The 22,442-nt window shown below is 38.4% G+C and overlaps 1 long non-coding RNA gene across 2 annotated transcripts in view; it reads right to left on the reverse strand.

Moving 5' to 3' along the window:
- Nucleotides 1-417: 417 nt before the first annotated feature.
- The window catches only part of LOC122980061, a 29,358-nt gene continuing 7,333 nt past the window's right edge, over nt 418-22,442 (reverse strand). For both annotated transcript variants that reach the window (XR_006402985.1, XR_006402986.1), the window contains 2 exons: nt 852-970; nt 418-509 (listed from right to left, as the gene is read on the reverse strand). This is a non-coding gene — a long non-coding RNA (uncharacterized LOC122980061). The remainder of the gene's footprint in view (nt 510-851; nt 971-22,442) is intronic.

The following is a 22,442-nucleotide window of genomic DNA, read 5'->3' on the forward strand; positions in this document are numbered from 1 at the left end:
TGCATAGTGCTGTTCAACTTATCGAAGGACTTTGCAGTAGATGAGGAGGATGAGCAGCATGAGACCACTGAAGAGGCCGAGGAGGATGGGGAGGAAGGAGTTGAAAACTATGGCCACACTGTGCGAGAGACCATAGTTACCAATTTCTTTAGCTAAAAGAAATAATAAAAGGCTATAAATAAAGAATGATTTCACAAATTATTGTAATTACGTAAATTTATTTGTTATTGAAATGTATATGTTTGGACAGGAATGATTATAATATTTAATAATTAATACTTATTTGTTATGAAGTGGATACATGGCCTGTCTATTCTTCAAGAGCAGCCGCAGTTAATATGATTGATTCTTCAGAGAGCTTGCTTATTTCGTGTTGCAGTAAAACATTTTACATGTACAAATTGTTTTTCTCTATGGCCAAGTTCTCAATTTGAAGCTCTAATTTCCTTTTTTGGAGAAGTAAAACTTCCCCTCGGAGTGCCAGAACAGATGGACTGTCTCCGTTGCTTCTGTAATGAAAAAAAGAGGGGACAAGCAATAATGCAACTTTAGCAGTAACAAGACGGTAAGCAGTATGTATGTATGTGAATTTTAAGTGCACTGCAGAAAGAAATATAATTTAGTACTTTGTTAGAGTAAAATATAATCTTTATTTTACAGTATGTTTGGATTGAGATTTTGTGAAAATTAAATTGATAGGAAAAAGGAAAGTAGCACAGCATAACAAGAACTTCTTACTTTGACACTCTTGGTGTCTTTAGAGGGTTTACTGGCCTGGTTTTAGTGGTCAAGTATACAGTCATGCCATTAACAGCAATGTTGTTAATTAGGGTTAAACTGAAGACTGTTACCTTTTTCCAAATGACCACTACTCTCCCCTCTGCCGGTAATTCCATAGGTGAGTCGTGATCAGTGATGTCCACTACCATCACTGCCTCATTTGAAAGAGGTTTTGGAGGTGGACCCCTGCCTGGAAAATTACATTTTGTATTGAATAAATTCTGTTAGTAAATGATTTATTTTATAGCACAGTTACAATCTAAACGAGAAGGCTAGTTTATGTCATGGAATGTTATAGGGGCCTTAAGCCTGCTTCATGCTAGCTAGCTAACGGTAGGTTACAGTCTAGTTAATATCTATAGCTTAAATACTTTAATGTGTAATGAAAACAACAATAAATAAATAACTCAGAAGAAGATGTAATTTCTATTATGAATGACTTCTGTACAGAGATTTCTCTTTGTTGTTTTCTGTTTGCTGTTATTTGCGGATCATATTTACTTTTTAGTATGTGCTTTCATTTATTGTATTCCTCCAGAAGTATAATCTTTTCTGACCAATTTGGTTTTCTTGTCTTCTTTTCTTCCATTTTTTTTTACTATAGGCCAAATTTGTGAGGCGATAACAGGTGAGATGATAATATGTATCACAAGCACTAGTGCAAGCAAACAAACCATCTCCATGGAAACTGTAGAATTTCACTACTGTAAAATCTCTTTCAATGCAGTAAATCCCTTAATGTTTTTCCTTACCTCAGGAAACCTTTTAAGGGATTCTGTGAAACACCCTCAAGTAAATCCCTCAGTTAAGGAGAATTAAGCCTTAAGTGTCAAATTTAAGGGGAAAACTTAAGGTGTTTTGTACAACCAGTCCCTGGTGACCCCGGGTAACAACACCAGTGGTCAGAAACCCCAGGAGACACACATTGTTTCAACAGTGACTATGCACACTCATATTCCACTATTATTCTGAATATGACAATATGCCGAATTTGATACGGGTCATGTAAACAGCATATTCCGTTTGGATATTCCAAATTAGGCTTTATTCTGAATGTAGTATTTTCTGATTAAGACATGTGGGATGCCGATATTATTCGGATATTAGGTGAATTCTTTGGACATGTATACAGCACATTCAGAATATGCGTCTCAACTGGGTTTTTACCGCAGTTTACGACACACAGCCTCTTGTGGAAAATGAAGTGGTAAACATCATGGGACAACCTAGGTACCGGATGTGCCTGTAACTATAAATTTATAATATCAGTTATATCAATATTACTTATAAATACTTACACCTATAATCAGGCAGCAGCAGTGTTGCCAAATTATCGACTTTCTTGCTAGATTTAGTGACCCTTTGGCAACTTTTTTTCATAAAAGTGGCTAGCGACATATCTAGCGACTTTTTGGACAGACCTTAACTCCTCTCCTTGAAGGGGAGTAGCCAGTATTGCTCAGGGAATGAGCGCTAATGTGGCTCTCTGGATTGACTCTTCAGTGGGTGGGACAGCAGCAGCACATTCAGTGGACTGATTATCAGCCAGACAGAGTTGTGAATGAGCTGTGAATGTGTGAACCTAATGACCCATCATTGATCCTTGTTTTTATTCTAAATGATTTAACTTTATATGTATATATTTTTATGTATGTAAAGGTTATTACATAATGATGTCACGGATATGCAAATTAACACGTGACATCATCTAGCAACATCTAGCAACTTTTCCTGCAGACTTTGGCTACTTCCCACTGAAAATAGTTGGCAACACTGGGCAGCAGCTCACTCTTTTTCACCTCGCTGGTTTACTTCACTGCCCGCTGAGATCTTGTGATTCTTGTTCCTAAAGAAGCAGAGGGAAACCTTGAAAACTCTCTGCATGTAAAGGGGAATATTAGTGGAATTTTCATTTTCATTAGCCATGTAAACAGCTAATTAGGAATATTTTCTTTTTTGGCATAAGGGCAAAAACCGCATTCAAACATAGTCTCACGTGTAACTTGGAACCTGACCATGCAAAGCCTTAAAACTCAGTAAGAGATACTCCACATTTGAAGAGTTTGTAGGGATGTGACTTTTTTTAGTCTTTACAAAAATAAACGCAGATGCAAAAGTGAAAGTAATGCGTTAAACAGTGTTTCCCTGCTCTTAAAGGAAGCTGCAATGTTAGCATGTGTGGCTAACTAGCTTACATCCTTGTAACATTTGAGCACAATATCATGTAGCCTTCAAGTACATATTTTAGACCGCTTTTGCAAGATTCTTGTTTTAAAACAAGCTGGCTGAAAAAATTTAAAAAACAGCCAGAAACAGATTTTTCAACCAACTCATGTTAGCTTGATTAGCTAACTAGCCAGAGGTACTCTCCCAGTGACAGTTTTCGGTCCACAAAATGAACAGAATTGACAGTCTCTGGCTAGAAATGAGAGAGAAATGAGAAGCAGCTTTTGTCTACCACTGTCTGAAATTTAAGACCCACTGTTTAACAAAATCCCTCTGCCATATCATTGCAAACTGCATATTCACCATGTGAGAATGGAAAACACTGGTGTAGCAACAGTAACTAAGGGGACCAGGCAAATTACAGTAGTCCAAGTGAGACGGAATGCAAGAAAAGACTATTTTCTTTGAAACAGTTACAAAAAATTGTCCATATCTGACTGTGCTTGGACTACCCTGGATACTTGGCTGTCAAACAACTGGTTGGAGTCAAATATAACCCCCAAATTGTCAGCAGAGTCCTTTACATTGGATTTTGGTCAACCAAGTTTGGATTGCAGAGGAACTGTTGAGCAAGAGAGGCTAAGTAATTTCCCATTTGGATTGGTTTAATTGCAGAAAATGTTGTGCCATCTAGCTCTTTTAATCAGAAAGACAGCGGAGGAGTTGGAAAACATTTGCAGCATCTCTAGATTGGAGGAGGCAAGAACGGATATAGGATTGAAAGAAGGATGGAGCAAGCAAAAACCAAGGAGATCTGAAGATGGAGTGATGAATGGAGGGCAAAATAGAATGGGAGGAAGTGCAACAGATAAAGTGAGGTATCTCACTTTATCTGGTCAGAATACCTTGCTCAACAGTGTGTATTTGTGTGTGTGTGTGTGTGTGTGTGTGTGTGTGTGTGTGTGTGCGTTTGTGTTTGTGTGTGTGTGTGTGTGTGTGTGTGTGTGTGTGTGCGTGTTTGTGTGTGTGTGGAGTGCTTGACGTTAAGGTGAGCTGATCAGTCACCGGAAACTCCCCCGTACCTCCCGCACTACAGGCTGTTTAAGGTCACTTTGTCCCCGTAGCAACAGGAACGTCAGTGAACACCCTGCCCATCCCTCCCCAAATCCCCCGCACCACTCCAACCAAATGCCACCATCTGTGTGTGTGTATGTGTGTATGTGTTTCCTGAACTTCGACAAATGCCACTGACCAGTGACACCATCAAACTAAACAACGGGGTCTTGGGCAGGGTTTTCAGGTCGTGTTAGGAGTGCCGGCTTTACAGCACCGAGTTCACACACACACACACACACACACACACACACACACACACACACACACACACACACACACATACATCAGACCATGGCCACTTCTGGGGACATTACATAGACTTACATTCACTTCCTGGAGACCTGCCCTAACCCTAACCATAACCACTAATTGCCTAACACTAATCCTAACCTTAAACACTGATCCAAAATCAGTTTTTTCCTAAATGAGGACACAGCAATTGTCCACAATTGGACAAGTTGTCCTCAGTTAACTGGTCCTGAGTCTGAAATTTGTCCCCAAAAGTAGCCTATAACAGACCACACATACACACAAACACACATATACACACATGTTTGAGCGTTCCTCTGGTATTGAACTAATTGGACTTTAGGTTATGCATTTGCTTCATATGCATATACAGTATGTGTGTGTATGTCTGTGCGCTATCCGTGCCCCTTCTCATTTGCCTGCAGTGACAGGCTCGCCTCTCCTCGCTAATGCTAACACGCTGCTGCTTAGCTTCTAATTAAGATGTATGAGTCACCATGTCTGTGTGTGTGTGTGTGTGCGTCCTGTCATCATAGTCTGCCACACATGAATGGTGCTGTCTGCGTTGTGTTTGGCAGGGTTGAGTGGTTTTGCGGCCAGGAACGTTGTCTAATTTAAGATGTCACACATGCTTGGTAGCTCATGTGCGTAAGCCTTTCACACACTTACTCTGCTGTAGTAACAGGCGACACGCGACAGTCCAAAGGCCACACACACACATTCACACACTTGTGCTATAGAGCATCTTGATGGATAGACAGTTGGGCGAGGGGGTGTTGATGAGAGATACACACAAATGTCATCTGTTTACGAACCCACACACACAAGAACGTGCCACTTTTTAAAAACAGCAGCCACTGTGCCTTCGGTTCCCTGGCAGGGTGATTACTACTTTTATCATCACGCTAATCATCAATCATCGTCCCACAGACACATGCACGCTGACATGAAAATGCTTCAGCTCTTTAACATGTGTGGTCTCTAACATCCTTGATAAGGGTTGTGCTGTGATATCTCTATGAGGAGCACTCTTTCAGGTAAAAGCAAATAACGGAGCTAAAGACATCTTAATGTTAGATTCTTTACTGCTCTTAGTCACCTGAAAGTGACTAAGAGCATCCTGAAAGGATGAAATGTGTAATACACATAGAAAATGACATAGCAGCTCCCACTGGGTTGTTTTTATCAGCTAAACAAGTGTACAGTATGAATATTCTGGACCAAAGCCACTAAAATGTCTGAGATTTCAAGGGGAAACATATTCGGATGCTCTCAGTTAACATTAGATCCAGTGGAAAAGGAGGTAGAAAAAACAAAAAGAAAGGTAGTAAAATCTAATGACAATGACAATGCTAACATGTAGGATATTTAGCAGGTAATGTTTACTACTGTTACCATTTGACATGTTAGCTAACTTTTTTCTAATTGTTAATTAACACAAATGTCATTTAGACCTGATGGTTGCAGTCTATAAAAAGTTAAGGGATCATTCTGTGGTGAACACGAAGGTCTGCACAAAATTTCATGGCAATTCATCCCGTATTTGTTGAGATATTTTACTCTGAACCAAAAATGTCAACCTGCTGGTGATGTAAGAGATCCAAAGTAATTGGGATTTGGACCATGAATGACTGTACAAATTCTTGTTCAAATACACTTTATTGGATAAATGACAATTTTGAACTACTGCTGGCATTTGATAAAAAGTCAGGCTTACCATACATCCTCTGGGGTGTCTGTACAGCACTTCATGGCAATCCATTCAATATTTGTAGACAAACTTCACCTGTGATCAAAGAGGTGGACGAATGGACTTTGCCATCCCAAGAACCCTGCTCCTTATATGAGAAATAAATGTCTTAGCTAGCTTTAATGTATCCTAGTCCCTTTTTTTAAGACAAAAACAAACATTTTGTTTCCAGTTGAAATTTGAACTAGAGTACATGGTCCCTCTGCGAGTGCAAGAATGAATGCAAATTCAACCAATTTCACACTATTTGCAAGAGCTCTTTAATTTTTTTTAAATAGCTGCAAGTATTGTACTTATCAATTTTACCAACCACCAGAGTTTTCTACAATATAATAAGCCAATTCAGGACCAATTTTACAAGCTTAAGCCAAATAAAAGCCAAGCCTCAATCTACAAAACACTTCTGAACTCAACCTGCTTTACCAGAACCTTTCTTTTATGGCAGGACAGGCCCCTAAGATACACAACACACAACAAGCTTCTCTGATTCATGATTTATTTCCATTAAACATTCTGGCACTTTTTGCCTTTGCTCAACAATTGAAAATGCAGAGAGACAGGAAACAGGGGTAGAGAAAGGGGTATGACATGTAAGAAAGATTCGCAGCCTGACATTGCAGTTATGTGGTATGTTGCTTAACCAGGGGTTACGGGGTCTACCTAGATTCATGATTTTTAAAGATGTCAAAAGTGAACAATCTCTAAACTCACACTTAAAACTAAACATATAATTTATTAAACTTGCTGACAATGCTAACTTATCGTGATTCACAGAAAAAAAATATTACAGAAGAATATTTAACTGGCTAGCTGGTAGCTGTGTGCCCAAATACAAATATGTTATTCGGCAAAGCACAAAAAGTGGGGTTTTTTACGAATATTTGTTTCATACAAATATTTTTTAAATTATTCGTTTTCGGGGGGAAAAAAAACCCATGTCAAATACCAGTGTGTAGGTCAGTTACATCGCTATCTCAGTCTCTCTCCTCTGCTCCACTGTTATGTCTACCAGCAGGTCTCAACAAGGGGAGTCACATCCACCTGCTACATGAGGCACATTTCCTAATTTGGTCGTCACTGCTGGAGTTGGGGGTGTTCCCCAGAGATAAAGCTGAGCTACTGACACACACGAAGTGCTCCCAAGGGACTCTTTCCACAAAGTTAGGTTGTAAAAAATAGGCAATAAATGAAAAGTGCATAGCAATAATCGCCTTTGAAGTTCTCCCCTACATGTTACAGGGTGTACTGTCTCTGTGTTATGGGTGTATAAATAGGTAGAGGTCTGTCTATAATGAGGGGATGAGTAGAGTTTTAGCTCAGTAGTCAGCGCAGTCGTCTCTGATCTGGGAGAATGTGTACTTGACTTTCTTATGAGCTCATCAGGCCAGAAAATGTCTTGACAACATAGACAACAAAGAAACATATGTTAACTTTTGTTCTTATGATCTGACTGATTTGACTGCTGAATTGAAGAGTGCTTACTTGCTAGAATGTTTACCATCCACTGTTGAGCTTTTTGTTTCCATTGTGGCTGTTTTACACCTCTGAGGCAGGCTGACAGGCTGCTGCCAGGAGGATGACTCTACCCAGCTGGTACGTCACGGCCCGACCGGGAGCCTTTAAACAAGTGCACCCACGCACAAACAAACGCACCTCCTCCCTTTCATTCCATCTTCATACGCATCTTTCTCCAGCCTGTATCGCAGGCCTACTTACTGAATCTGTTGTGCTACATTTCCCAGTGATTCTAGACTTCAAATGTAATTGTATGCAAATCACCAATTCAAAATATTTTTGTGTCTCTCTCCATTGTTCTCAACAACACAATTTATTTTTTCTGCTGTATTACAATGTTTAATCAAAGGCCTTGCTGTTTTGCAGTGTGCTCACAAAAAGAACATCCAGCTGCTAGTAGTAGTAGTATGGTTTTCTGACAGGCCAGAAAAATATTTCACTGAATGGATGGATGTAACATTAGAAGGAAACTGCTGAGGAGAAAGTTGTTGATTTGTTGAATCAATTGTTGCTCTGTTGGGCCTTTGCATCCGTTGTGTTTTTTGCTATGTTCCCTTCCACCTGACTGAACTTTGTTGCAAATCATTTCTAGCAGTTTTGTGAAGCAACTGAAAATAGTCTATTCTTGAAAGACCTATTTTTTTAAGAGACCTATTTTATATTCTTGAAACACTATTAAAAACAAAATGCCTTTAGTATTGGCTACTTCTGGTTGTATTTCATGCTGTCTGAACACCAAAGACACAAATACATACACATGGCAAGTTTATGTGTAGTGACTAATGGCATGTTAGAAAATTTGTGGAGGGTTATGATGGACAGATATTTTCAGACCTGCCTCAATCTTCATTAGTGACTTTAATTTCCAGCTAAACTGTATTAGATTTTGGAAATTTATCTCTGTCATGGTTTAATTTGATATGTTTTCGATGATGAAAAGCTTTTAAGGTAACCAATGAGTGTCAGAAAGGCAGAGTTTGCCACTGAGTGAGCAGGATTCCTGGCCAATGAACAAGAGTGATTGACTTGTGTTTAACTTATGAACATGTGTTTGTACTGAGTGTCTGGATGGACATCAGAGATTTGGCTTTAAGATCTAAACGTTGCCTAGGCATGGATATGCCCTCCAAGAATATGCTATAGTGCCATTGCAATGTGCTGTAAAAACAATATAAATTACATGAAATCATACCCTTTATTGTGGAATTTTCAGACACCACTACAACTTTAAACAGCACATGGAGAAGAGAAGGCAAAAAGGAAAAAGGATGTTGACTAAGGAGAAGACAAAGATACTCAAACATTGACTTTAAGAGATGGTAAAACTACAAAAATACTGAGGCTTTGCTTCAGTCTTTGAAACTACTGAACCCAAAACAAAGAGTAGCAGTGTGAAGGTCACGCACTTTGCAACTGTCAGTTTTGTGGGGAAAAATTTCTGCCTCTGAAGACAAAGTGTAAACATTGCGCAGATAGAGTTTACAAGAGCCACAAGAAAAGTTGTAGAGGGGAAAGGAAACATGACTTAATTAAAGCTCATGTAAAACCAAAATGAGGCTATTAATTTACACAGTATGTGATATTGAAACACATACAGATAATATTTGTAATCAAGATCACTGTTATTATTTCTGAGTTGACCGATTAATGAGCTGCTATCTCAATAAATCAGACACAGAACATCTTGTTCTTAATAAATCTTGCTGTGCAGCAATGGTTATCCACAGGGATCGCTTAATTGCAAATAAGAATATTTCCACTACATACTTACTGTGGGTTATAGATTAATTACTTATTATATTAGTGGAACAAATTGTAAACAAACCGCTTCGGTTTTGTTTTTGGTAAGAAGAAACTCATTCTCTGTCAAAGTTAGAGCAGCCAGACGTCAGGTCTTTATAATGTGAAGTTCACAAACTAAAGAATAGAGGGAATATATTAATATTCTCCTGTACAGCAACACAGCCTGCTACGGTAAACACTTGACGTTGCCACTGTGTCACCAGTAGAAGCATCTCTACACAGATGGTGATAAATCCATCTTTTCTAGATTCAGGGTGAATGACTCAAACCTTCCATCTGCCACAACATATGGAATTTCTGAGATGGATGTGTCTTCATCCCTTTCAAACAACACAGTTTTTACTGGAAATGAAATGAGCTGAAAATGTATGGACACAGTGAATGTCAATTCACTGTGTCCATACATACTATGTATAATACTATAAGTACATTTACTCAAGACATCTTCATAAACCACTGGTAGTATCTTCAGTATCCCACTTTCTGAGACTTTATACTTTTACTCCACTATCTTTTTTTCTATCTTTTTTTTTGCACTATATTTATCTGAAATCTGTAGCTCCTAGTAGATTCTATTAGATAAAGTAAGTGCATAAATATCAATGTTGATGTGCACAAGCTCCTACATCTAGAATGCCAACAGTTTTGTTTCATCTCGGTGAAAATGCATTTGTAAGCATGATAAGAACTGTAAACAGAGACAGATGTTAGATAAATTCCTTGCCACGTGGAGGAACATGAAATCTTTCAAATAAGCATGAAAATCTCTAAAACTGCAGGTTTTCACACAACAGCAACAGTATGCATTTGTGTAGTTTAAACTCACCACCTATTATAAAGTTGCTGGACTCACTTGGACCTTTTCCATCCATCCGTCTATACATGCTTAACCTTTGCAGGGTGGTGGGGGGTTGGAGCCTATCCCAGCTCACACTGGGCGAGAGGCAGGGCACACCCTGGTGAGGTTGCCAATCTATCACAGGGCTGTGGACCTTTTACAATATTAAAATACTACTCACATGTTAATATAGCAATAACAGCACTTTAAATTTATTGTAAGTTTGTAAGTTTATTGAGTCGTATTCGTTTTTGCAATAAAATGTCCAAATCTATTGGCATCATCGGCAAATTTCGAAGTTTGGTTCATCAGAAGTGTCAGACGTATCAGCCTGCTTTCATTTTTCCAGCCTAATGGTGATGTATACAACTATAAATGTTTACACCTCCCAACTCCCAATGTTCCGTACTGTGCTCTGTCAGTTCTCTATTAGTTATAGGGGGGCTCAGCTGTGGAACAGTTATATTCAAATTGCATTTCAGTCTACTTCTCTCAAGAATTTCAAATGTAAGCTTAGGACCTGTCTGATGAACCAAACTTAACTGATCATATCTCGTCATAAGGTCGTAAGGAGTTGACAACACAAGTGTGCTTCAATAAGCGTGTGCACACACTCGCATGCACACTCACACACTCACGTATACACACACACTCACACATACACCAAAACACACACACCCTCTTTACATTATTTAATTTATTTTATGTCTTTGCTGGATTTATGCTGCCTACTTTATATTTGCTTTTTGATACTATGGTTGCTCATTTGCTTATTTTTGTGGATCACATGACTTAAGTATTTGCTTAAAATATGTAATGAGGTGGGATTACTTCCATGAGCCTGTAGAGGTTTTCTAAATCTCACCTGCACAATTTGTTTCTTCTCATTTGCTGTTGTGTTTATGCTGCTTTGTTTTACTGTGCAAATAAATCAGTGAAATAAAAATAATACTTTAATACACTGTAATACTAATAATAGTTGAACTTTTCTATTGGGGTTGCAACATTTCATTATAGAACAGCACTAGTTGATTTTTTGGCAAATTGGGAGCAGTGTAGAAAGCTTAAAAAAACAACACATACAAATAAACACCTAACACATTAGACAAATCTTCATTCTCATTTTAGCAGTAAAGCTAGAGGCTGTAAAACCAATACAGGGAGCTAAAAGATTTAAAATGGTCTGTAGAGTTGAGGGGAACTGGTTCCACACTGGCCAAACACACACTAGTTTCTGCAAGTCTATACTTCATTTCATCCAGCCAGCTATATAGAGTTGTAGCTCTAGTTGTCTTGTTCATCTAATTTATCACTGCATCACTTTTCCATTGTATTGTGTATCCAGGCCTCTAAGGCTACTGTAGATTATGTTAGCAGAGCCTGAGCAAACAGCAGATGTTGAGTATTGCATGCTAACTATCTTATAATAGAATCATTTCTACAAATTTGACACACACATTGGTTATATTTCCACTTCAGTTATCCAAATGTTTGTAGCATGAGCTCCAATCCATGTTACCCCCAGGTAAAGGTCCAGACTGCCAAATAGGGAGTGGGGATAGACTTTATAGTGAGGAGAACTCAGACTGTACCATGTTGACTACAGAGGAGGGTTTCATTGTGATCAGGGGATAGTCTTGTTTAAAGTTCCCTAAACAATATTTATTGCCAATATTTATATGTTAGGACAATGACAATAATGTTTAGGCATTGTCTATATCGTTTTTGGATACAAATATTTTTTATATGGTTTAACTGATTATGAACTGATTTTAGTTTGTCTTGTAGGAGGAGCTTCTTATATAAAAGCTAGGCATAGAAACTTTAAGGGGCCTGTGGTTGGAAAGTTTGGAAGCCGGGTTTTGGAGAAGTGGATATTGGTATTTTGTGCATAAACTGATCTGTGACTGGACTAAGGATGGCAGGGAATAGCAATGGTGAGGGTGGGAGTGAGGATATGGATATGAATGACTGGACTGAAGTACAGAAAAAGAAACGAGTTAGGAAGCATAGTAGTGTAAGTGGTAGTATTTCAGATGGGAGAGAGGAAGGTAGGGTGATGCGGTGGAGGGTTATTGAGAATGAGAGGTTTAAACTAATTTTGATTTTCAAGGAAGGAAATGATGTAGTCCATATGTCTGGTGGCATTGACTTCCAGGTTGAAGGAGAAAATTGGTGAAATTTTGATGGCGAAAGTGTTGGGTGATGGCACTTGTTTAAGCGTAAAGACAAGGAGCAGAGAGAGTAAGTTGACTTAATTGTGTAACAAAATGATAGAGAAAGCCAAGAAGACAGGTGATGGGCCTTTTGTGATAGGTGTTATATTTGGTATCCCAGTTTAGGAAAAGTTGGAGGTTTTGAAGTCAAGCATAAGAGGTGATAAAGTTATCGTTATTGAACGTCTGCAAGCAAGAAGCGGAGGAGAGAGGGTTGATAGTTTATCAGTGTTGCAGGATTTCCAAGAGAAGCTGTTGCCTGATAAAGTGACAGTGGGATATATATAAGTTACAATGAAGGGGTCCTGCCACCTTTGAGATGTTTCAAATGCCAAAAATATGGACATATGGCAGCAGTGTGTAAAGGGAAACAAAGGTGGAGGTGATCATGAATATGGGAAATGTGAGGATGGGGCAGAGATGAAATGTGTTAATTGTTGAGGTGCATACAGTGTGGCCTATGGTGGCTGTGAAGTGAGGAAGAAGGCAGTGGAAGTGCAGAGGCTAAGAGTGAACATGGATATACAGTATACAGTGCATTCAGAGAGTATTCAGACCCCATCACTTTTTTCACATTTTGTTATGTTGCAGCCTTATGCTAAAATCATTGAAGTGTTTACTCATCAATCTACACTCAATACCCCATAATGACAAAGGGAAGACAGAATTTTAGAAATTTTTGCAAATTTATTAAAAGGGGAAAACTGAAATAGATTATTAAATCGACATAAGTATTCAGATCCTTTACTCAGTACTTAGTTGAGGCACCTTTAGCAGCGATTACAGCCTCGCGTCTTCTTGGGTATGACGCAACAAGCTTTGCACACCTGGATTTGGATATTTTCAGCCATTCTTCCCTGCAGATCCTCTCAAGCTCGGTGAGGTTGGATGGGGACTGTCAGTGGACAGCCATTTTCAGGTCTCTCCTGAGATGTTCGATTAGGTTCAAGTCAGGGCTCTGGATGGGCCACTCAAGGACATTTACGGAGTTGTCCCTAAGCCACTCCTGCGTTGTCTTGGTTGTGTGCTTAGGGTCATTGTCCTGTTGGAAGGTGAACCTTTGGCCCAGGCTGAGGTCCTAAGTGCTCTGGACCAGGTTTTCATTAAGGATATCTCTGTACTTTGCTCTGTTCAGCTTTCCCTTAACCCTGACCAGTCCCCCAGTCCTTGCTAATGAAGAACACCCCCACAGCATGATGCTGCCACCATCATGCTTCACTGGTGGGATGGTATTGGGTAGGTGATGATTAGTGCCTGGTTTCCACTGTCAGATGTTTGGTAAAAAGAAATATAAAAGGGGAAATATCTGGAGTATGTAGTTGTTGAAGTTTGGTTAGGGGATCAAAGTTTGGTTATTGTGACTTTCTATAATTCACATCAGAAGTTGGATTTGGAAGCATTAGAGGCAATAAAGGAACTAGAAAGAAGAAGGGTCATTTGGTGCTGTGATTTTAATGCCCATAATATGCTTTGTGGAGGGGATAGGACTGATAGGAATGGTTTGATAGTGGAGGATTTGATGGACTCCTTGGGACTTGTGTGTTTAAATGATGGGAATTTCACGAGGATTGATTGTAGAACAGGCAATGAGTCAAGTTTAGACTCAACACTAGTATCACAGTCCTTGGCAGATATTTGTGTGTGGGAGGTAATGAATCATACAACTGTTGGAAGTAGTCATTACCCCATTTTATGTAAAGTAGGTAGTGAAAGCAGGGTGGGCTTATAAGATACATGAGAAAGATGGGTATTTGGAAAGGCTCAGTAGGAAAAATTCAGAGAAATAAGTGAAACAAGTTTTAAAATAGAAAGAGAACAGGGTATAGAAATATTTAAGGGAAATGTCAGAAATGCTATAAATGGGGTTGTTAATCAGACAATTATAAGGAAAGCAAAAGGCAGAAGTTGGTTCCGTGGTGGAATGATGAATGTAGTAAGGTATTAAAGAAACATAACAAGGTTTTTAAGGTATTAAAAAACCCTCACAATTTCCAACATTTCATACAGTATAAAATAAAGCAAGCAGTGGTTCGAAAGACTATTAAATAAGCTAAAAGTAGGTATTAGAGAACATTTTGTGACTCCGTAGGGAGAAAAACTCTGATTAACCAAGTTTGGGGAATGATAAAGAAGGAGAGTAAGACAGGAGTGGGGGTACCAGTATTGTAAAAATGGTGGGGTGCTGGCTGGTGAAAATGAAGCAAAAGCAGATATGAAAACTAAGGCATTGGTTGAGGTTCATAGTTCTGGAAATTTGTCAGAAGAGGGGATAAAAGGAAGACAAAAACAAGTGAATGAAATAAAGAGTTGCTGGAGAGAGAGGATGAGAAAGATGATGCAATTAATGCTCCCTTCACATTAGAGGAAATGAAGCAGGCTATATGTAAATCAGGACTCACTGCTCCAGGAAAAGATCAAATGTGCTATACCATGTTTAGCCATCTGTCTGATGTAGTATTAGAGGTCACATTACATTTATATAACAATGTTTGGAAGGAAGGAAAATTACCACAAAGTTGGAAACAAGCAGCTATAGTATCCATCAGGAAATGCGGAAAAGATCCCACTAGCCCATCTAACTATAAACCAATTGTATTGATATCCCACATCTGTAAAATTATGGAACATATGATCACAGAAAGACTAACATATTATTTGTAAGTAAGGAATCTATACATCAAAGTGGATTTAGAAAAGGAAGGGGAACAATGGATCTGATACAGTTGAGGAAGCAGCAGGAAGTAGCAGTATTTTTGATGTGGAAAAAGGTTACGATTTATTGTGGAAAGAGGGGTCAAAAGATTAGGAATATCAGGTACAATGTTCAGATGGGTGAAGGAATTTGTGTTTGGACGCTCTATAGAATTGAGAGAGGGAAGAACTTTTTCAGCAGGCTATGTTGTGAACAATGGAGCGCCACAAGGAAGTGTTAGAAGTCCTTCGTTTTTTTCAATAATGATTGATGATGTGTATGATAATATTGGGCAAGGTCTAGGGAGATCTTGGTTTGCAGATGATGGGGCACTGTGGAAAAGAGGTATGAATGTTGAATATATTGTGAAACAGTTGCAGGAAACAATTAAGAGTGGAGCAGTGGTCTCTGCAATAGGGATTTAAATTTTCTGTTGAGAAAAGAAATACGCTTTTCTTCACAAGGAAGAAAACTGGAGCAGAGGTCTAACTGTATTTATATGGTAAGGAGCTGAAAAGGATAGACTCATTCAAATTATATGGTTTGATGCTAGGCTTACTTGGAGAGTACATATCGATAAAATTGTAAATAAGTGTAAAAATGTTTTAAATGTGATGAGATGTTTAGTGGGAACAGAGTGGGGAACTGAAAAAGCATATATATATATATATATATATATATATATATATAGGTTTAATAAGATCAGTTTTGGATTATGGGTGTGTGGCATATGTCAGCTTCTAAAACCTTGTTGGGAAAATTGGAGGTAATACAAGCACAAGCATTAAGGATATGTAGTTGGGCTTTTAAAACAACATCTGTGCCAGCGTTGCAGGTAGAAATGGGGAAAAGACAGCAACTTATGATGACATATTGGGTCAATTTACAAGGACATAATAACCATCCTACAGTAAATGCTATTGAGCCATGCTGGGAACATTGAAAACCAACAGAGCTTTGGTTGGGTCATTAAAAAGAAGGCTAATGAAATGGGTAAACTGGATAGGAGTTACTCTCCAACTGTTGTTCTGCCAGCTATACCTCCTTGGTTACTGCCACAGCCAGAGATAGAGCTTAGCCTCTTTGAATGGATAAGAGATGAATGTGGGGAAATTGTAAGATCATTAATTCATACATCAGAAGGAATTACTACAGTTATTTACAGATTTATACAGATGATTCTAAAGGCCCAAAGACAGGAAGAACGACTGCAGCAGTAGTCATCCCTGAGTTTAATGTTGAGTATGGGAGACTTACCGATGATATATCTGTTTCTGCATGTGAAATGATGACCATGGTTATTGCCTTGTAATGGGTAGAGGACATCAGGCCAGAGAGAGTGGTAATTGCATCAGATTCGTGTGCAGCATTAATGAGTTTAAAATTTTGCAACTCCAGGTGTAGAGAGAATTTATTGTTTGGAATACTACAGTCATTAATCAGAATTCACCAAATGCAATTGTCTGTTAGTTTTCTGTGGGTCCCTGCTCATATTTGAATTGATGGGAATGAGAAGGCGGATGAAGCAGCAAAAAAAGGCTTTGAAGAGTGGGAGTAGTCACATTAATGTAAATATTACTAAGTTAGAAGCTAAAGTGGTGATTAAGGCACTAATCAGAAAGAGATAGCAGAGTGAATGGAACGAAGAAAGTAAAGGATGACATATTTTTAAAAATAAACCCTTAGTTGGGAATGCAGGTTCTGGAGGACAAAATAGGAGAGGGGGGAGTTATAACAAGATTGAGGAATGGTCATAGTGTTCTAAACAGTTCTCTCTAGGTGATCGGAAAGCTTAACTGTCTAAAGTGCGAATATTGTGGAGAGGAAGAGACAGTGGACCATGTTTTATTATATTGCCAGAAGTATATTCCAGAAAGAGAAATTTTAAAGAATGCACTAAGAAAGATTGGAGAGCAAAATATCAGTGATGTTCTAAAAAAAAAATCTTCAGGTGACAAGTGTTGGAAACTCCTACTACAGTACTTAAGATCAACAAGATTAATGAATCTGAGAAATATCTGTATTAGTTATTTATTTATTTTAATTTTAATTTGGTTCCCATTTATTTATTTAATTATGACTGTTTTGTTGTTTTGATTTTGATTCTTTGCTTGGTAGAAATATCAGAGAGAGGGTAGATCTTGAGTCCACACTCCAGATCAGTGGTTGGTGGTAATGCACGCGAAAGCTGTTTGCCAACCACCAATAAAACCAAAAGAGGATGAAGAAGCTTTAAGGGTTCATTTCATTGCTGGAGTGCAGATCAGTTCTGCTGCAGGTCTATTGAAAGCAGTATGTGCTAATGTGCAACAACCATGAGCCTAGCCAAGGTCCTTCCCTTTTATTAATTGCTGAGTTGCCTAATGTTCTTTTGATAAGATTTTATAATTTTGCTTTTTCCTTTTACTATGTTTTTTCTTCACAACCACACTTGTCTGGTAAACAAGATTGGCTAGACCATGTATGAAATACTAGAGGGCTTTTAATTTGAAATGCGGATACAAGAAGTGGTGACACCTGGCTGAGGGTGGGTGCCACCATTGGTTACATCATTGGTCAGCATTGGCATAGTTGCTGACTGGGAGCTCCTATAAGCTAAAGTCCAAACTCCGCTTACACTGTAGAATCAAAATGTTTTTTGTCTGTCATGTCTCGAGGATTATTACAGTGTGTGTTTTCAGTTTTGCCACTTGCAGTCACATCTCACAATATTTACAGTAGTGACTTCTGCACATGAAGACAGAGCCACATAATCATTAACACTACTAAACGGTGTGAAAACAAGTTAAAACATGACAACATTTGACAGTATTTTTTCAGTGTATATATCCACACTGGTCCAGTTTGCAAACCCAGACAGCAAATATAGGCTTACAAGGAAAAAGCTGCAGGTTACTTTCAGGGCCCAGAACATTCAGAGGAAACAAGTAAATGATTTTTAAAAACCTCACCAATACATGCAGATTTCAGAAGCAGTTGGTTATGTTCACTATGTAACTTAAGGGCAGAGGACCATACTCAAACATGTCCACAATCCTGCTTACTTTACACACAGCTGCCACAACATGGATACCTGCATTCATTATTTAAACCTTCCTACGCAACACCAGCCTTTATCACATCTGACTTTTCTGAACTTTACTACTCACTAAGTAGCAAATCTCTAAACTTTATTTTGCATTTGTTTGTTTAAAGATATTAGGTTTATTTTTTTTCCTTCATTGGATTGGAAATAAAGATTGATATTTTGCATATGTACTCATTTATGTTTATTGGACTTCAAAGACATGAGTGAGGCTTTTTAAATATACAGAGGAGAAGCAGACCAGCAGAGTTTGAATCTATTAATCAACTTTTATTAATTGTTCAAACAACTATAACCGGCAGTGCTGGTATGCCAGCAGCTGTGGCACAAATAAGCCTATACATCAACTGCCTGTTCATTCTACCACTGACAGCATAATCGGGTTGACGTATATTAAGATTTGGGGTGTTTTTTACTTTTGTTTTGGTACTTTGGGTGCTTCTCTGAGGTGAAGTTTTTCTCTGTTTGTCAGAAACTTCAGCCTCACTCATGTCCATGTGTGCTTGAGCCTGGGGATTGTGCTTGCATTTGCACCTGTGTAAGGAAAATAGAGCCCTTAGTCTGTCTAGGCCTACCCACACTGTCAATCAAAGTTCCCATTGACACATGTCACAAAAATGTCAATAGCTTGTAAGTTATAAGAAACCTGTTATTGATATTCCTAATTTAACAGGATCAATGACTTCAAATATGAATTCCTGTCATAATTCTGTCATTGTTTTTTATGTTACACGAGTCTTGACATGCTTACGATGACAAATGGTTTAGATTTTCAGATTAATTCTCTATCTGAAAGTCATGACCAAGAGAGATGTGCAGCATGAATAGTTTGACAGAACTGCAATTACCTCTGATTACTTTCCTAATCATAATCAGACAGGCTCCATGTTGTCCGTGACAATGCTGAACTCAAACAGTGTCCTTGTCAGAGAGCAGAGCCTGATAATGATTGCGGTTTTATGCCTCAGGTGGGAGATGTGTTGTGTGTTTGAAGTGTGTTTACTTCCTACAGCAAACACATCCTCTATCAGACTCAGTGATCAGAAATGAAATTACAAACTTGTTTTCTCGTTTAAAATGATCATGCCTGAATGGCACCCATTTGTCTGAATCACCCACATCTTAATTGCCTCGAGCTAGTCTAATACACATGTAAATTTGGTTTTGTAGTTCATTTACAATAATTACCAGCCATTTAACATTTGTCTAGCCGCCTGGTCTTACAAAATGTTTCCTGTGAGCATCATGGTGTTGTTTTGGGTGCTTTTAGAGTTGTTGACTGGCACAGTTACCCTGATGGATTCTGCTGGAGACCAGTGCATCCAGCCAACTCATCAGCCATACCAGGCAACTCATACTATTGTACCCAGTAGATGAGATTTTGGTTAGCGGGGATCAGCATAGATGCAAATGGTGAGAGAATAATAGCTAATGGTGGGTGCAACCGTTTTCACATTCTGCTGAGGTAATAATCCTCAGATACTCATTTTGTCCTTTTCCCTTTTGTCTCTATCTTTCTTTTGGCAAGGAGCACTGCTCCAAACCTGTACACATTTGACACAAGTAAAAAGTGATCGTTATTACATAATTAGTTATTGATGTGATCAGTGCCATTATAGATTGGTCATTAGGAGTGATCAATTAGTCAAACTTTGCTTTCCAGTTGCAATGGCATATTGTTAGAAAACCCAACTCCTGTTACACATAACACTTAAAAGTGATGAAAATCAAGTAGTTTCAGGTCTGATCAGGTTATACTCATTGATTAAATGCATTGCTCCCCCCACAAATCCAACCAGGGGACACTGGATGAATGGGCTTAAGGCACAAACAAAAACTTCTGCTATCAGAATAATTAGAAAGCTATAATCACATACAAAGTCTACACATAAATACTTCATATTTCACAGACAGAATATAACCAATTACTCAGTGCCATGAGAAAATAATAATTTTTGTCCCTCCCTTCCCTCAGAGAGACAGCAGGAGGTGGGGAGCCAGCCGAGCTGTCAGATGAGCTGCAAAGAAACGAACATGTTGTTGTCAGCTGTTGATGGAATCTAACCATGGACCTAAACTGACATTTCTCTTTTCTACCTTGCTATTAAAACTGAAATTCCTAACTCGCCACACATTTGTGCCCTGGCAGAGGGAATAAGCATGTTACCAATATATAATTTCACAAATATAGTTGTAACATAAATGTCTCTATTTACTGTCCTGTTAAGTCACACAGCAACCAGCACCAGTCACTTTGTTAAAGTCATACTTGTATTATCATTTTAACAATGGCTCAGATGATTTCATGTCACTTTTAGTGGCAAAGACAGCCAGAATTGTCAACTTGACAACTATTTCCACTAATTGCTTTGGTTTTATGGTTGACAACTTTACAGTTTTGTTTCACTCTCGCTGTTTTCAGCAAAAGCTGTGATAAACCCACTGTGCACTACCTGCCCATGATCAAAGTTAACCACTACCTGGTGAACATGGTGGAGCATTTAGCAGGTAGATAATTTCTCAGGAGCTGATGGAGACCAAAATAGAGTGAAAAGTAGAGTGAATTCCACATGAATGCTAATATTGCTGTTGGTGTTTGTGAATAAATTTGCCACAACACCTTTGTAAGGTGACATGTCAATGTTGTGTTTACAGCGTGCTCCACTTCTCTCAAACTTGACAAAAACTTCAAATTATGCTGCGTTAAGTAACACCATTAACAAAGCTTAAACTCAACTTGCACTTCATGTGTTAGATTTTAGCTGGTTACAAACACAGAGCAGCAATAGTAAAAGGCCCTTTTTTATAAAGCCTGTCTTAAAATATTTGTCAGGTGCTCAAATGAACATTGATACATGTTTTCTTCCTGTAATCATTCCTCCTGTTCCCTTCATAATGCACATTCAATATAAGTGATGGGGGCCAAAATCCACAGCCCTCCTTTGGTGCAAAAATATATTTATAATATACAAGTTTTTTTGAAGTTAATGAGGCAAGTCGATATCTTTCAAAGTGAGTCTTTTTAATGCCAAATTCCATATTTCTGGTACAATCCCTCCACTGCAGCTGAACAGGAAAACCCTGTTTATTCACAAAGAGGGATTTTTTTTTTTACTAAAAAGACAAACTGTGGAAGACATCCACTTGCTTTGACTAACTTCTAACTGACTGAAACCTCAAAACAAGGATTGTGGATTTTGTTCCCCATCACATACAGCACGAGCGTGTTTGGAGGGGATCTTCTAATGGTCAGTAAGAACAGGAGGAATTACAGCAAGAGCTTGTTTCAGTGTTCATTTGGGCACCTGACTGTTGTTTTAACAAAGACTGTAAAACAAGAAAATTATGAACCTGTCCTAAATGAATAAACAGTGAAAAAAAAACAGTGAAAATCATGTGGTTCCTTTGCTCTGCTCTTATTGGGAGATTTTGCACACTGAGTCAGTGCCTCAGCTTTGTTGACTGGTGTATTATGTCAGAACCAGTCACACTGAATGCTTCCCTCTGATGGCATTTCAATAGCTAAAACTCCTGTCTCTTTCAGTATTAACATGTTGTTGTACAGTCTGTCCTTTTAATCAAGTGTAGTACTCATATTTCTGTTTAAGCGTTTTGTAATATAGATATCCCATGGTTTCTTTTAAGTGGGTGTTTTTGTGTTTGATTCTTTTTCCTTTAATGTAAGCTTATGCAACTTCATATAAATATATTTTAACATTTCTGCACAGTCTCATAAAGCTTGTGTAACAGGGTTGAAAGTTAGAAACTAAGTGAGAACTGACTTATCATGACTAAATCATGAAGCTGTGATAATTAGTGCTGCGGTTATACTGTTTTCATATGCTGTGTTAGAAATTGAATCAGATGATATTACTCCCAAAGCCATGTAAGGTAATATTGGTACATGGAGCAATTTACTGGCGATAAGGCCAATAAAATTATTAATGATTAGAAAAGTGTGTTGTCATTGCGGTGAAAGAGCAGCAGTTTTCTGTGAATATTTGATGACTTGAAACCTATATAGTATAAAGTAAATGATGAACTACAAATGTGTGGAAGCAAATGAGTGCAGGGATCCTTCTCATGGATGTTTGCAGCAGAGGGGAAATGCATGTGGCCATGTTACTGATGACTTTGTGTCAAGCTGTGATGAATTCTACTTAGACTTGAACATTTTAAAAACTAAGGACACAGCTATAAGTTTTAGAGGATTACCGCCTACTGCAATCGAA

This window comes from Thunnus albacares, chromosome 4 (assembly GCF_914725855.1).
Source record: "Thunnus albacares chromosome 4, fThuAlb1.1, whole genome shotgun sequence".
Taxonomy (NCBI): domain Eukaryota; kingdom Metazoa; phylum Chordata; class Actinopteri; order Scombriformes; family Scombridae; genus Thunnus; species Thunnus albacares.